The sequence below is a fragment of the Lonchura striata genome, chromosome 10 (genome assembly GCF_046129695.1).
Source record: "Lonchura striata isolate bLonStr1 chromosome 10, bLonStr1.mat, whole genome shotgun sequence".
NCBI classification, from domain to species: domain Eukaryota; kingdom Metazoa; phylum Chordata; class Aves; order Passeriformes; family Estrildidae; genus Lonchura; species Lonchura striata.
In genome coordinates, this window is record NC_134612.1 from 5,300,397 (window position 1) to 5,315,947 (window position 15,551).

Consider the following 15,551-nt stretch of genomic DNA (forward strand, 5'->3'; position numbering starts at 1 on the left):
TGGGATATATATAGTAAATATATAAATACAAATTATATATATATACATATATATTCTTTTTTTGGGCTGTTCAGCCCTGCTAGCACTGGGACCAGCACTGTGGCACTTGTCTCCAAGTGGGATATTTAATTTCCAGGGCTAAGTTTGTTTCTGTGCTCTGTAGGTAACTCTGTTGGAGCCTGACCCTTGGAATGGCAACATCCCAGATTGCCAGAGCTGAGGGACAGGACTTCACTGCCTGTTTTTTTAACACCAGTTGAAAATCACAGGTTGAATCCCTCAGCTACATCAACATCCCTGACAAAACCTAGGGAAAGAGAATGGGAGTGTACTCGGGGCAAACAAAAAATATTGCAGGTGGAAAAATATGGAAATAAAGTATATATCAAGATTGCTGTCAATCACCTTTCCAACTGAACCTAAGTAATTGATTCTGATTAATGTAAAATATGAGAAGAATGGCAGAGCTTCACAAGGGGTGGTTTTTGTTGTGGCAAATATTTGTTTTTAAATCCACAGCACCTGTATTGTAAATACAGCAGACACATTTTTCCTTACAAACTGTAAATAAGTCTGATAACCATAGCAGTGTTAATTACAAAGGAAATTGCCAGTGAATCTCTCTCTCAGAGCAGAAACTGCTGTCACTAAGGCAGCACAGAATTTAGCAGGTGTGCCATGCAGGAGGATTCAAGTGCCAGCCCCAGAGGGATCTCAGAAATCAGAGGAGGAGCTGTAAATCCTGTGCAAGAATTCTGGCAGTTTTGGAGACAGGAACGAGGTGTTGAGGAGTTCTTGGCAAGAAAACACTGCCAAAAGGCTTGGACACAAACATCCCCATCCTTAATATGTGTAAGGGCTGAATCAGAGCAAGGATAGAAAAGGGGATGGGGCATTAAAGGCCGTGTTGGGAATTAAGGCTTTCTGAATCACAAAGAAATGGGTATAACAAAACAAAACAAAGCGAACAAAAAACCAAAAAAAAAAAACCCAAAAGCAAAAACAAAGAAAACAAACAAACAAAAAATCCCCCCCAAAAAACAGCAACAAAAAAAAAAAATGCTCCTTAAAAGCTGTGCCTGGGGAAGGAGACAAGGGTGGGAGGGGAGTCAGGGTTCTGCAGATGAGCTGGAGCTGAGAGGGGTTGGGGGTGGGAGGCTGAGGCAGCACGGAGAGGTGAGGAGGGATGGGGAGGAATATAAAATGTATTTAACATATATAAATGAAATATATGTATTTTATAGATACAATATAAATTATTATACCACACATTTTATATATATATATATATATATAATTTATTATAAACCACGTCATATAAATGTTATTCATGTGTACTATAAATATAATTAATTTTTAAATGCTCTGAGGCTCTCTTGTTTTTCTCTGACTGTGGTCCAGAGAAATATATATTTAAAAAAATATATATTATATATTTTAAAAATATAGAAATATATATATTATTTGTATTTCTATAATTAGAATATTTATTTTAAATATATAAAAATAATATATATTATTTTTATTTATAGATATTAAAATATATATAGATATAAAGAACCAATATATATATTTATAAATAAAGAACCATAAATACTAGATATAGTTTACAGGTATAAAAGACACTCCCCACAGCAAGGAGCGGACTACAACTCCCGTCATGCCCTGCGGTGACTCACTTCCGGCGCACGGCGGGCGGTGCCCCCGCGGCAATGCTCCGCCCCGCCCCCGCGGGCTGTGGCCACGCGCGGCGGTTCCGCTTCCCCTCCGGCCCCGCCGCCGCCGCCCCGCCGGCTCCCGGTCCCGCCGCCGCCGCCCCGCTCAGCCCCGCTCCGTCCGGCCCTCCGTCCGTCCGTCCGCCGAGGCGGCGGCGCCGCCGCACCCGGTGAGTCCGCTCACACCTGCCGGCCGCGCCCCCCGCCCTTTGTGCGTTGCCGGGGCCGGGCCCGCGGCGGGCGCGCCCGGGCCGCGGATCGCCGCTCGCCGCTTCCCTCGCTGCCCCGCCGCTGCCCCGGCCCGGCCCCGCCGCTCGGCCCCGCTTCCTGCGGGCCCCGCCTCGGCCTCCGCCGCCGGGAGCGCCGCGGGCGAGCCCCGGGGGCGGCGGCGGCGGCGGGCCCGGTGCTGCGGGAGAGCCGCGCTCGGCCCCCGGGCTGTCAGAGCCCCGGCGGGCCGCGGCCGGCCGGCCTGGGAAAAGCTGCCGCTGCTGCTGCTGGTGCTGCTGCTCTGGGCTCCGCGCCCGCCGCTTCTGCCGAGTTTCCGCGGCTGGTCTCCGTGCTTGTCCCGAGAAAGCCAGGCAGGATGGGTTCGAGTCACGGAAATGCAGCGGGGTTGGTGCTGCCAGGACCTTAAAGCTCATCCGGCCCCATCCCTGCCGTGGGCAGGGACACCTTCCACTGTCCCAGGCTGCTCCAAGCCCCATCCAGCCTGGCCTTGGGCTCTTACAGGGATGGAGCAGTCGCAGCTTCTCTGGGTACCCCGTGCCAGGGCCTCAGCACCCTCACAGAGAACAATTTCTTGCTAATATCTGATCCAAATGTTCTCTTAGTGGGTTAATGGCAGTGGGGAGCGAGGAGAATAAAGCTGGAGGTAGCCTGGTCCATGTGGCAAGTGCCCAAAGGCTGATTTTGGAGCAGAGAGTTCATCAGCTGCTTTCGTAGAGCAAGGTTGTGCTTTGCTGTAGCCAAAATAAACCGGTTCACGAGCTGCCCTACAGCCAGTGATGTCTGTATATGTAATATAAACATTGCTTTGGAGGTCCTGCAGTAATAGCAGTGTTAGGTGCAATTCAAACATGTTAAATTGTGAAGTTTTTATCGTTTCTGTCATTCTCAAGTTTTGCCTTTTTTTTTTGGGTAGTTTTGGAAGCAATGCCCGCTCTAGAGAGGCTAGGATTTGCTTTGCAGTTGGAGTGTCCTCATAATGTGAGTCCTGGAGTGATATATCTCCTTAAAAAAACTGGGATTAGTTACTTTGTGCTTCAGTTCATTCATTTTAGAGACAGTAGTAATTAAATTTACGGGGATATTGTGGAGACTGGTTAAAGCATATGTTACCAGGAACTGTTTGGTTAATACAGACTGAAATAAAGTAGAAGGAAAGTAGAAATACAAAAATGCAAAGTCGTTGTTTTACGAGCTTTTGAGTAGAATCTTTGAGATAGTAAAAGCTCTCTTTAAACAAAATGCTCTGGGTAATGTATTTTAGAGGCAGGAAACACCTCACTCTAGAGTTTGCTGGTTGGATATTGCAGTTCTGGAGGGCAGAACACAAATGCTTGAGGGAGAGTAACTTGGATTTTCTGTGCTAAGTTGCATATGGAATTTGTCTGGTCTTTGTACAGAGGTGGTTGTTAAAACAAAAATGCCAGGCCATTAACTGTGGAATATTGGCTCTGTATATTTTGCACTTTATATCACCATGCAGCTTACTCAGTGCATCTGAGGCTTGTGCTCTGCTGGACAGCTGCTTGTCAGAGGCAGATTTATTGGGATGAGATTTGTGCTGGGATACACCTTGGATCTTTGACCAACAGTGGGAGTTTATTGCTGCAGGCACCTGCTCGTGCTCCCTCTCTGGGCTGGATGCTGGGGTAGGTGGGTGGATGCTTCAACCATGTAAGGCAGCTCCAATCTTGGGCACATTTTAAACTAATACCCTTTTAAAATCCCAAGTTTTAAAACTTGGGTTGTTGTTGGTCAACGTTCTGGTTGTGTTTAAAGGGGGAAATGATTCAAGCACGTTTGGTTTCAAAATAACTTCATAATTAAGGGTGTTGCTTGATGTTGCAGGTTTTGTTCTTGTGACAAGGAAAGCTGTAGTAGGTCTGTGTGTTATTAGTAAGATACTTCTGCTTCAGAGCCCTCACATCTGTCTTGGGTTGGTTTTGTTTGGGTTTTTCCTCCTTTTATCTGTTTTGTGCGTGAGGAGGTTTCCGTGCTCTGAGGTTTGTGCCAGTGTTTTCTCGTTGCTCACAACACACACGGTTCCTGACGTGTGTGTGAAGCAGCTCTTTGTTCTGCAAACAAGCCCAGAGTCACAGGGACTGCTCCGGATGGCCCGGCCCAGGGACAGCAGCAGCAGAGCTCCAAGTCCTGCCTCCCACCCCGGGACACGGCTCTGGGAGGCAGCTGAGGCTCCCAGGCACCCGTGGGGAGATGGAGCAGGGCCTGGTGACAGGGAAGGAGGGGACATGAGCAGCCAGGCACCCTGGCTTCCATTCATCCTGGCAGAGGTAAGTTGGTTGTGGAGCTTTCCCTTCTTTTCCTGGAAGCAGGATCAAAGCAAAGGCACTCCTTGGGGCTGGGATGTGCCATGCTCCATTTTCAGTTTCCATGCAGGCACCTCCTCCCTGAATGAAACGTGTCTGTCTGGCCCTGGGCTTGGAGGGCACGCTGTCCTCTCAGAGAGGTTTTTGTGCCAGCCCCGGCAGTGCCAGGGACTGAACCTTTGCAGGTGCCTTGAAATTGCTTGCCACTGCTGAGGTTGCTGCTTGCCCTCCCAGAGGTAGCCTGGGTGCCAGGCTGAGCTGCCAGGCTGGCTCCCAGGAAAGATAAAAGTCCAATTAATGCCGAGCTGGATTGGTTCTGCTCTTGGCAAGGGCAATGTGAGCAGGAAGGCAGCATGGAGGAGGCAGCATCTCCTGCCAGCTGGCAGGAGGAGCTGGGGAAGAGGAGTCCAGAGTACTCACCTGGGGGCAAAGGACAAGAAGCCCTTGGGCAGGGCACTGTTCATTTTAGCAAGGAAACTCTGCAGTGTTCCCTGGAGGCCTCAGGATTCTTATCGCTATGCTTTCCTGTGTCTTGAGCTTGATAAGACTTTTGAAAGCTCTTATTTGCATTTAAATGCAGGTGGTAAGAGTAGTAGAGCTTTCAGGTGAGAAGAAATGTCCTAGTGACCCACTTGGTATGAAGTGCAAATGGAGCTCAAGCTTAGTTCCAGGCTTATTCAGGGTTTGTGAGAACTCAGAGCACAATTTTACCTAAAGCTGTTAAAGTTGTTTCCTTTAAAAAGAAAATACACACTTCCAGTGGTTGTATTTTGGCAGTGTCTGCCACTGAGAGCTGGAAATGCTGGTTTTGATTCTTGTTCTCTATCTGACTTGCTGTTTTTTTAAGTGGATCATTCTTAATGTTTTCTCAGCTTCTTTATAATTTCTCAGCTGGAAATGGGGTTTAACCAAGCCTTGAAAATGTCTCATCTGGCAGGCAGGAATGTAAGTGTTAAGAAGATGACCTAAAACTGATTTTCAGTTTTTCTATTGAAATAAATTCTGGTTAGATACATCGTGAATTCATAGTAGGAATTCCTCATGCTCTCTAAAGGTTACAGTACATTGAAATGCTCCACAAATTGGTGAGGAAGCTCTTTACCTTCAGGTAAAACAACTGGATTTTGAAACTCGCAGATGGATATATCTAATTTCTGTTTGTAAATTTGAAAATGCTTTTAAAAATCTTCAGTCTCTACTGCTGTATTGGTGCTTAAAATTGTTTGAATTAATACATTTTACTAGGGAAATACAATATTTTTAATACTCATGGAAATACTGAGGGATTTGTATAATTGATAGATGACTGTTTCCCAAAAAATCTGAACCCAGCATTGGTGTTGGTGTAGCCCAAAGCTGAATGATATTTGCATCTTAGGTCAGGACTGTTCTCTCAGCTAATTAGCAAAAGTTGGTTCATATCTTGAAAGGAGTTACTTTGATATTTTTAATTCTGTAGTTTGATTTGACACAGAAGCAGCTGTGGGAAGAAGCCAACATATTGGGGCAGTGGTGTGTGATTTAAGTGGTGCTCAGTGTTAAGAGAGGGATTTAACATCATGTGAATGAGAGTGAGGGCAGCTGGCAGGTGTAGTAAGGAATGGAAATACACTGAAAAGTTTTTCCAGTTCAACTTCTACTTTTTTTTTCCCCCCCCCACTAAAGTTTTCTGCTTCCTGTTTAGGTGCTGGATGTTTGACTAAGTGTGTACCCACTGTCAGCTTTCCCACAGCTTCTTTAACGAGTAAACTTAGAATTATCTGATAGTATGGGGTTTATTTTAGAAATTGGATGCTTTCTACTCTACAGTTGTATTAGTTTTTCATTTACAGTCATTTTAGAACTGCTTTAGCTAGCAGAGGTATCTCATGGACCAAAGCAATAAAAAGCTGCTCCTGGAAGGTGCTTTTCAAAGTCACCTTTGAATATTTAACCCATTTCCTCTTGAAAAGATTTCCAGTAAAGTGAGAACCTGGAAGAATGACACTATCTTTCCCCTAAGCCTCTCTTCAGCAAAAGGCTGTTTAAAGGGATCTGGGGATTTGGGCTCCTGGCTGGGCAGATTTTTGTGGAAATAGCTCATTGGCAGGGGCTTCAGCTCGTGAATGACCCGCTTCATGGTGAAAAATAACCAATTGCTTAGTAAGTTACGTTAAATGTGTGAAAGTGAGCAACTTCTAAAATTCAAAACCATTACTTAAAGGTAAACTGGGTATTTCATACTTGTGTTAAATAAGCTGAGTGCTTGAGGTTTTACCAGGACATTAAATCCACCTGCTGGCATTAATTTTGGCAAAAATACGTGACCATGAATTTGTTCCTTGGGGCCACCTGGGCAAGTGGCACCAGCCACAGTTTGGGTTTTGCCATCCCCCTGACCCCAAACCAGTTATTCCAGTCATCCCAAAGTCCCTGCATGTGGGGATGCAGGTCAGGGAATTGGCTGCTGGAAAAGGAATTCCTGATGTTAAACTTGGCTTGGGAATGTTGCTGAGTGATCTGACACTAATGCTTTGTAACAACCTTGGAGTGTTTCTGGCTTTCTGCTCCTCCTGCCTTTTTCACGTGTTTGCTGAGCTTTTGGGAATGCTGCTTCAGATCAAACACACAAAAATGAACAGGTTCTCACAAAATACCGCCATCGTTTTCTGTGGCATAGCAAATAGGTCCCTAATGTTGTTAAATGATTTTTGGCTTTGAAACAGCCTTTTATTTTCAATGTGTGAAGTGCTAGCTGTCACTACTATAAAAATAAATTATGTGAAATCTTTGATTTGTCAGAGCTGGGGCATTATCACCAAGTGTGAAATATTTTCTGCTTCTACCCCTTAAGTGGAAAAAGCAAAGAGAAGAGTGGAGTCTGGGATTTTCAAAGCTCTGTAGCAGCAAGAACAGTTAATTTTAATCTGATGCCAACGTGCTAAGGCTCTTTGATACCAGTGCCCAAGTTTAGGAAGTAATTCTTTGTGGTAAAGAGAGCCTTGACTGCTGCAGCCAGGAAATTCAGGCAAGTTCCTCCTCCTGATTTTTGGGATGAGGCTTTTTTGCAGTAACCAAAGTATGTGTTGGCTGAGGACTCGCTGCTTTTGTGAGCACTGTTTTTCAGCCCTTTTGGGCCTATTTACAGGGATTTTATATTTTTTATATATATATTTTAGAGGGAATTGGTGTTGAGATTTTTAAATATATGTTATTTTCCCAGGTAGCTGCTGGAAATGGAAAATAAAAATTCAGGATAGTTCAGTAGAGCTGGTTTGGGTGATTTCTTCACATGCAGGGCTGTGTGTTTTAATGTGTTGTTGTGATGTCTTTTATTTCCTTGTTCATTAATAATTATTCCACTGTAAAATATTTTACTTCGGAGAGGCATAATTCTCATTCTCCTTGGCTTGTTGTGTGCATGATGGAAAGTCTTTTTGCAGCACAAGGAAATGTATTCAGTCTTGGTAAACCTGGATGGAGTTTTGCTGTGGAAGAAGTTAAGACTTCTGGTGAACCTATACATCCACATCAATCTGACCAGAACTTGGAACATCTCATATAATAAAGTTTTAGTGTCTTAAAAGAATTAGAATGAAGGGTTAGGGAATAAACTGAAAGAATGAAGAATAAGTGAAAATACTGAGATTAAATGATTTTTAATTCAGTTTAATGTGTGGTAGTGATGACTGTTACTCCTGAAAAACAAAATTTTTGTGAACACCATCAGGATTTAAATGACTTTTTTATTTAAATGACTTTTTTTTTCATTCCCTCATTGCTTCTAAGAGACTTGTCAGATACATGGTTGGCACTGAGCTTTATCTTGTAACGCTTTGGGCAGGGCTCCTTGGAGATCTCTCTTGCTCTGGGATTGAAGAACTTTGGCAGTAAGTCTTTGCCAGCACCTTTATGCCTGCTCGTGCTTGGCTGAGAGACTGATGGTGGATGCAGTTAACTTCCTCAGCACCTCTGAAGCCCATGGACCAGAGTGAGATGCAACTTTCTAAATTTAAACACATCTTAACTGGAGAATTCTTTGTTTGGAGGATCTTGGTCGAGATTTGGCATAGATGTGACTTTCCTTCCACGCTGCTTTGCTTAACAAGAGTGACCATGTGTCATGCACTACTGAAGCAGCTTTTGCTGCCCAACCCTGAGGGATTTTGTCAAATAACTTGTCAATAATCATCAGCACTTGAGGTCTTTATTGTCCCTTTCTCTTGGTCATGTTTTTTATTTACTAAATGAGATGAGAATGCCATCAGTGCTTTCTTTTGGTTCCTCACTCGCTGCCTCTGCTCTCACACATACCTGGTTGTAGAGTCCCAAGGTGGTTTGGGTTGGAAGGGACCTTAAAGTCCATCCAGTGTCACATGCAGGAACACCTCCCACTGTCCCAGGTTGCTCCAGCCCTGTCCAGCCTGGCCTTGGACACTTGCAGGGATCCAGGGGCAGCCCCAGCTGGTTGGCAGTGGCTGATGGGCCATTTTCCAGTGAGCAGAGTGGGACAGGCTGGTGACAAGGGACTGCTCAGACTGATACTCTGTGGGCTCTATCTTTGCTGCCAACTTTAATAGAGATCTTTATCTCTTGTTTTATTCTATTGAAATGGCTTACTGAAATTTGCTTCCTGTTTTTTTTAACAATTGAAAGGACCTGAGAAAATTTTCCTTTAGATGACAAACTCTTGGAAAGCTGACCAGTTCTAAAGGTATGGCCGTCTTCCATAGTTAAAATAACATTTATGAAGAGAATAATTTTTTTTAAATTAAAAAATACATGCATTTGGATTTTCATAAACACACAAAATGTAAGCCTTCCATGCTCATGTATTGCAGCAAAAATGTTTTATGCCTTTGTTTCTGTGCTCACCCTTGCTGGTAGCAGCTACTGGTATTGTGAATTAAAAAGAGGAAGATGTGGAAGGCAACAGATTGTTGTGCCGGGTGATGTGAGTTGTAGTCACCCATGTGGTGACTCCAGTGTCATTGTGATGGGTACCAGCTTAGTGGGAGGACTCTGTTAAATGGATTTTTGGAGCTGGGATGTGGCTCAGGATTTGCTTGGGCTGCTGTTTGTGTTCTTCTGGTTGAAGGAATGGATTATTGATGCTGCCTCCCCTCACATTCCTGTGATGAGGGCTCAGTGAGGCTGGAGGTGAAGGCAGTGCTGTGATGTCTTTATCATCACGCATCATCACAAGGGATGATGTGATCTTTATCATCAGGCATCCCTTGCAGTGGAATTAGACCCCTCAGATAAGTGCTGTCTCTCTTATTTCCATTAAAATAAATAGCTCTAATTTGGAATTGGGGTGGTGTCTGTGTGTGAGGACATCATGGACAGACACCTCTGTGTTGTCGCTGAGTTTGTTTTCTGTGGCTGTCAGACATTGGACTTGGTGCTCTGTTTTATATGAGCTCAGTCTCACAAACATCTTCATCTGCTCCAGAATTGCACAGTTGTTATTGGGGCAAGAGAATAAGGTAGAGCAAGGTCTGAGAGCTGCATTCTTTTGGTGTGCAAATGCCTGAGTCTCGTGAAAATGCATTTTCTGGAGCTTTACTCTGCTCTGTCATATTTCACTGGAATCTTGTAATTCTGCCTATAGGAATGCCATTCATTGATTAATGAACAGGCACACTTACCTATGCTTACGTGTTAAACTCAGAATTTGTACAACAGTATAAGTAGATTTTTTTCCAGTCTTTTACAGCTTTCTGAGTGCAATATTATGTTTTGTCAACTGTTTCAATATTATTTTAACTTGGCAGCTTCCTTTGGAAGCTCTTCAGAATCCCAGGGTGCTGGTTATCCTTCCTGGTTGTAGTTTTCACAGGCCTTCTGTATTCAGTTGGTGACTGTGTTCTTAATTTTGTATTTTTATTTTTTAAAAAGGATTTCATTCTTGAGCTGTAAAATAAATTTTTGTGGCTGTGGTTCTTCTGCATCCTATATAAACAGCCATGGATTGTAACTACCTCAAAGTGTACTAATAATGGTGGGATGTATTAAATCACTTGGAAAATTCAGTTTGTTTAACCACTCACAATTGGTGTTTAAATCATTGTATATTTTAAAAAATATCTATGTTTGGGGCATTTTAACCATACACGTGATTTGCAAATTGTAAGTAGTGTATGGGGTAATCACATTAACACAAATCCTGGGGCTTTTCATATTTTTTCCCTACTTACTGGCTCCTGTACTTGTCCTGTAGGCTTGGTAAAAATCAATTTCCACATCAGCATAAGAATTATTTATATATATTTTGAATTATGATATAGTTTCAGGCTTTTTCTGGCCGTTTTAATATATTTTGCTGTGTAGCCTGTGTACAGTTCTAGTTGGTTGGGATTTAGTTTTTTTGGCACTTCAGATAAAAACCTGTTTATGGGCAAGAAGAGTGAGAGAGGTAGTTTTACAAGGAATAACTCAAAAAAGAAAAATCAGAAAGTTAGTTTAAAAACTCATTCTGGCAGCCAGCATTTTAAGTGGAAATGGTTATTTCCAGTGCCCAAATGAGTGCTCTGGCTCCCTGAAAGGCATACAAGAACATTACCCCAAACTTCATTGGAATTTGCTGCATTAAGCTGTAAGTGAATGTGTTGCTTATATGTGTGCAAGTAATTTTAAAGTAGGAAATCTGTAAGAGCACACAAGGAAAACTCTGGCAGTGTCACAACACCAGAGCACCTCTGCCTTGCTCATTTCCCTCTTTTTTAAGGAGAACATTATTACAGTATTTAGTTTTTCTGTTGAGGAATTCAGGTCAGAATTTGTTCAGATTTGTGTCTGAGTATTCAGGATAATTTGAATTTGTGGCAGCTGTGCTTTGTACTTTTAGTGTTTTTTATTTTGTCTTGAAATAACAGGGAGGGAGTTGCCTGGGGTGCTCTGCGATGGCTGCAGAATTGGTTGGATACCTCACCTAGGTACTTCACCTCTCCTAATAGACCTAAATATGTCAGGAAAAAACAAAATTAGGGGTTGTGTCCTTGTATAAAATCTGTAAAACTTCAAACCTCACCAGTGTAAGGAAGATGTGACAGAATTGACACACTTGTGCAGACACTTGGCACAAGTGTGAGCGTGGTTTCACCACCAAGCTCTGAGAGTATCTTACCAAGATCTGATTCCTTCCTGAGCTGCTGTTGGCAGGGAGATATTGGGGTGATCCTTCCTGAGTGTGTTGCAGTCTCATTTAAAGAAAAGATCCCGCTGGGAATATTGCATTGTGCTCTGGAGTCCTCAGCAGAAGAAACATGGACCTGTTAAAGTAAGTCCAGAGGATCGTGGGGAGATGCTCTGAGAGCTGGAGCTTCTCTGCTCTGGACACAGGCTGGGAGAGCAGGGGGTCTCCAGCCTGGAGAAGGCTCCAGAGGAGACCTTCCAGTGTCTAAAGGTGGATTATAAAAAGGAGGGAGAGGCTTTTTACACAATACAGTGTGGAATGGGTTTAGAATAAAATAGAAGAGGTTTAGATGGGATATTGGGAAGAAGTTCTTCCCTGGGAGGGTGGTGAGGCCTGGCACAGGGTGCCCAGAGAAGCTGTGGTTGCCCCTGGATCCCTGGAAGTGTCCAAGACCAGGCTGGACAGGGCTTGGAGTAACCTGGGATAGTGGAAGGTGTCCCTGCCCATGGTGGAGATGGAATGAGCTGAGCTTTATGGTCCCTTCCACAAGCAGCTTACCCAGCTATCAGCAGTGAACTTCCTGGTGCAGGAGTGGGATGCTGCAGGGAACCCTAGTCCTGTAGAAGTTTCCATGTGTGAAGAAGTCAGCAAAGTCTGTTGTGACACAAAAGGAATAAAGCTCTCTCAGGAGAAACGGTCTCTAGTTTCTGTGGTGCTGCTGGAATACACTTGGGAAATGAGCTGTGTCCACCAGAGCCATCTCTGGAGTGGGGTTTGTTTTTGCCATGTTCAAGTGCTTGTGGTATTTTCAGCTCCTGCCTTTGATTTGTTGAAGCCTTTGCCCTCCCTCTGCAGGGTTTGTGTCCAGTGTGGTATGAGAAAGGAAGCATCTTGAGCTTGTGTCATGCAGGGGTTTCAGCAAACTGCTGAACCTTTCCCAGGGGCCGTGGCTATGTGATCAGCAGCTGTCCTGTGTCCCTTGGGATTTCCCCATGTGGCATTTTGTGGCAGGTTGGCACTCCTGTAAGAAGAATCAAAGTTTGGCCCCAGGACTGCTCTGCTGAGCTGAAGTTCCCACTGTCCACTGGTTACTGTGGTTGGAGCAGGCCTTGGGCAGCCACTAGAGAGAAACAAAGAGCTCTGTTCTGAGTGCCTGTGAAAAAGAGAGCTCTTCTGGTGGGAGATGTTTCATCTTTCCCCTTTGTCTTCTCCCTTATTATTCCTTTTTCCCTTAGCTGGCATTTGAGAGCTCTACCAGTGTGATGGGGGGAGTACCAGATCCCTTAACCTTGGATTGTTTCTGGTTCTGCCACCCTCACAAACACTTCATATTACCTCTTCTTTTTCCAGTTACCTCTAATCTGGATGGGGAAGCCATGGTCTTGTCTTACTATTGCCCAATAATATTTCTGGAGGGTAAAAAAAAAAGTTAACAAAAGTGCTTTCGTTCTGTGTTGGCGTTACTGGTGACTCTTCTGCACTTTTCCAGCAGCCTGAGGTTTTTAGAGCTCTGCTGCATGGTGAATCTCCAGTTTAAAGAGGTGAAATGCTCTTATTAACACAGAAATGCACCAAGCTGTACAGGTGTCTCGTGCAGGGCAGCCTTTAGTCAAATAACTTTTGCTCTGGAATGTGTGGTCCCTCCCTGCCTGTAAATGTCAGCTTTAATTAAGAGAGAATCTCAACAATGAGATGCAGACTTTTTTTTTTTTTTTTTAATTTTCTTGTAAACTTTCCATACTTGCCCTTTTCCCTATTCTCCTTTGATGTTTAGAAAACCTCAGCTATAAAAATAAAGGCTGAAAAGTGTCTGCTAGGTGGTGAAATATGAGTAAGCACATACACCCCGACTCACAGATTTGCATGTGCCGCCGGCTGCCTTGTCTGCCTTTAGTTGACTCAGGATTTTCGGAAGGCAGAAGAAGGATAATTTCCTTGTTCAGCACTGAACAGGCTGGTTCAAACACCTTGGAGCACGTGCTATCATTCTGCATCTTTGCACAATGGTTCCTTGAAGGAAAACTCTGGCTGCGGGCTGGATAAAAGGGAGCGTGGCCTGAATTTGGTGGGTAGGCGGCAGGCAACTCCCCAGCCCTGCGGCACAGGGTGGCAATGGATCCCTCAGATCCCTCCTGGTTTTATTCCTCCTCCTCCTCCACCCTCCTTAGACCTCTGTGCTCCTGCAAGGGCTGCCTCAGAGAAAGGTGGGAACGGGCATTTGTGTCCATCAGGGCATTTGTGTCCATCAGCACATCCCTCTGGCTTGTTGCTGTGCGCTGCTCTCATCAGCTGCCTCCCAAAGTGAGTTTTCCTGCCTAGTTTAGGGGAAATGGGAAATCAAGTCATTTCTGAGGCTTATCTGGTGCTGTCACCTGTGATGTTCGAGGTCTTTCAGAGGCAATAAAGCAGAGAAGAGGTTCCTGGTTTGTTGGTGGTGAAATGCCACCACAGTTCAGCAGAGCCACGTTTGTTTCATGAAGCAGAAGTGATGACTCGGGTGGGCATTGAGTGCTCTTCAGGGTTCAAGGGACAAGGTGAAGATGAATCACAGCTTACAGGTGGCCCCAGTATTTAGTGAGCCAAATATTGTTAATTTTCTTTAATTTGCTTTTACTAGTGAGTTTTTACCAGGACTCTTGCACAACTGAGCCAACTCAGATTTTCGCTGTTTATTTTTTTCAGTTACGAGCCTCCTCAAAAGACTGAGATCCCTTTTTGATTTCAAAAATGACATTTTTGCAGCCTGGTTGCTCATTTTTGGTGCAAGACTTTGCACATCTGCTCAGTGCCTTATGGAGTTGATAATTGCTCCAGGTTGTAAAGGACTTTGGTAATGAGTTTGAAGAGTATTTTCCTTTAGGAAACCTTAGGAACCCTTTCAAATACTCCTCAATAGGATATTTGTCTTGTGTAACTCAGTTCATGGTAAGTACATTTATTACAATTTTGGCTATTCCTTCTTCTTTATTACAATTTTGGCTATTCCTTCTTCTGTGCTAAAGATAATTTCCTCTCTGTTTTTTTTTTTATTCTGTCCACTCAACTGTGATTTTTATCTTCTTTTCCCCTAAATCTCTTTATCAGTTGGCAGTTAACAGCAGTTATTTGTGCTACGTTTTCCTTCTGTTTGTGTGACTCAGCAAAAGTCCCAAGGAAATTAATAGGTTTGAAAAAGACAAATTTGAAAGACTTTAGCTGGATATGTTCTGTGTATCATCGAGTCAGATTTTGCCAAATCAGGCCGAGGTTCTCCTACACCCTCATTAAGAGTGGGAATATTATGTGTTTCCTCTGCCACCTGTAGTAGTAAAGGGAAGAGGCAAGGAGGGACCTGACCTGTTTATGAACTTCATGGTAGTTGGTTTGGTTACTGTCCCCTTTGTTAAATATTGATGACAGATTGGTTTGGCTCATTTTTTTTTTTAAATTTTTTTTTCTTCCCAGCTGAACTCTCAACTGCATCATTTGAAGGGTGAGTGTCTTGCCTGTTTGTGGTTGTAAATCTGAGCTTGTTCAGAGTATTTTAGGTTAGCGTAGGTTCCTCTACGCCCCATGTAAAGAAAAGCTAAATAAAAATAACTTGGTTTTCACGGGTGCGTGGTTTGGCATTGACCAAAACCTCTTTTCTGAGACCCCCTAAAGCTGGAAGGAGAGATTCCAGCACATCCCCTCGAAGTTGGTACCTGTGTTTCCAGAGGAGGGATGGCTCCAAGCGGCCCCTTGGAGCACCCGCGGGTGTTTCCAATAACTGTAGGTGGAACAGATTATCCCGCTGCCTCTTCCTGGCCACTATCACAGTTACTCTTGTCCGTGCTTTTGCACGAGTCCTCTCTTGGCAGGCAGAAGATCTGGGACTATGTTTGCCAAGTCTGCAAGAAAGCAGTTCTTTGTCTGCCTCTGCTGGGTTTTTTTGCACAGTTTTCTCAGTTGAAATGATGAGATAAGTATTTTCAGTCTCTGAAGGTAGTCTCATTCTGTTCCAAAAAACTCCTTTTTGGATCTGATTAAATAAATCTCGTGGATCCAAATGCTTCAAGTTGGAAAGCTAGACATCCCAAAAGACTTGTTTTGTTTTTCATAGAGAAGACAGTCTGAGATGTGCTGGTTTTGAGAATTTTTCTGCAGCAGTGAAATAATTTCAAGCTGTTGAGCCACTGAACTAGGAGG

At 43.8% G+C, this 15,551-nt stretch overlaps 1 protein-coding gene across 3 annotated transcripts in view; it reads left to right on the top strand.

The window, feature by feature from the left end:
• PAK2 (p21 (RAC1) activated kinase 2) overlaps window positions 1-15,551 on the top strand; it is a 48,482-nt gene that overhangs the window by 4,872 nt on the left and 28,059 nt on the right. The window contains exon 1 of one of the 3 annotated variants that reach the window (XM_031505669.2): window positions 1,776-1,885. The exons of 1 other annotated variant lie outside the window; for it this stretch is intronic. The gene's annotated coding sequence lies outside the window, so the exon portion shown is untranslated. Of the gene's footprint in view, window positions 1-1,775; window positions 1,886-4,072; window positions 4,232-15,551 lie in introns of those variants that run through there. One more of the 3 variants, XM_021552684.3, reaches the window with a different exon arrangement.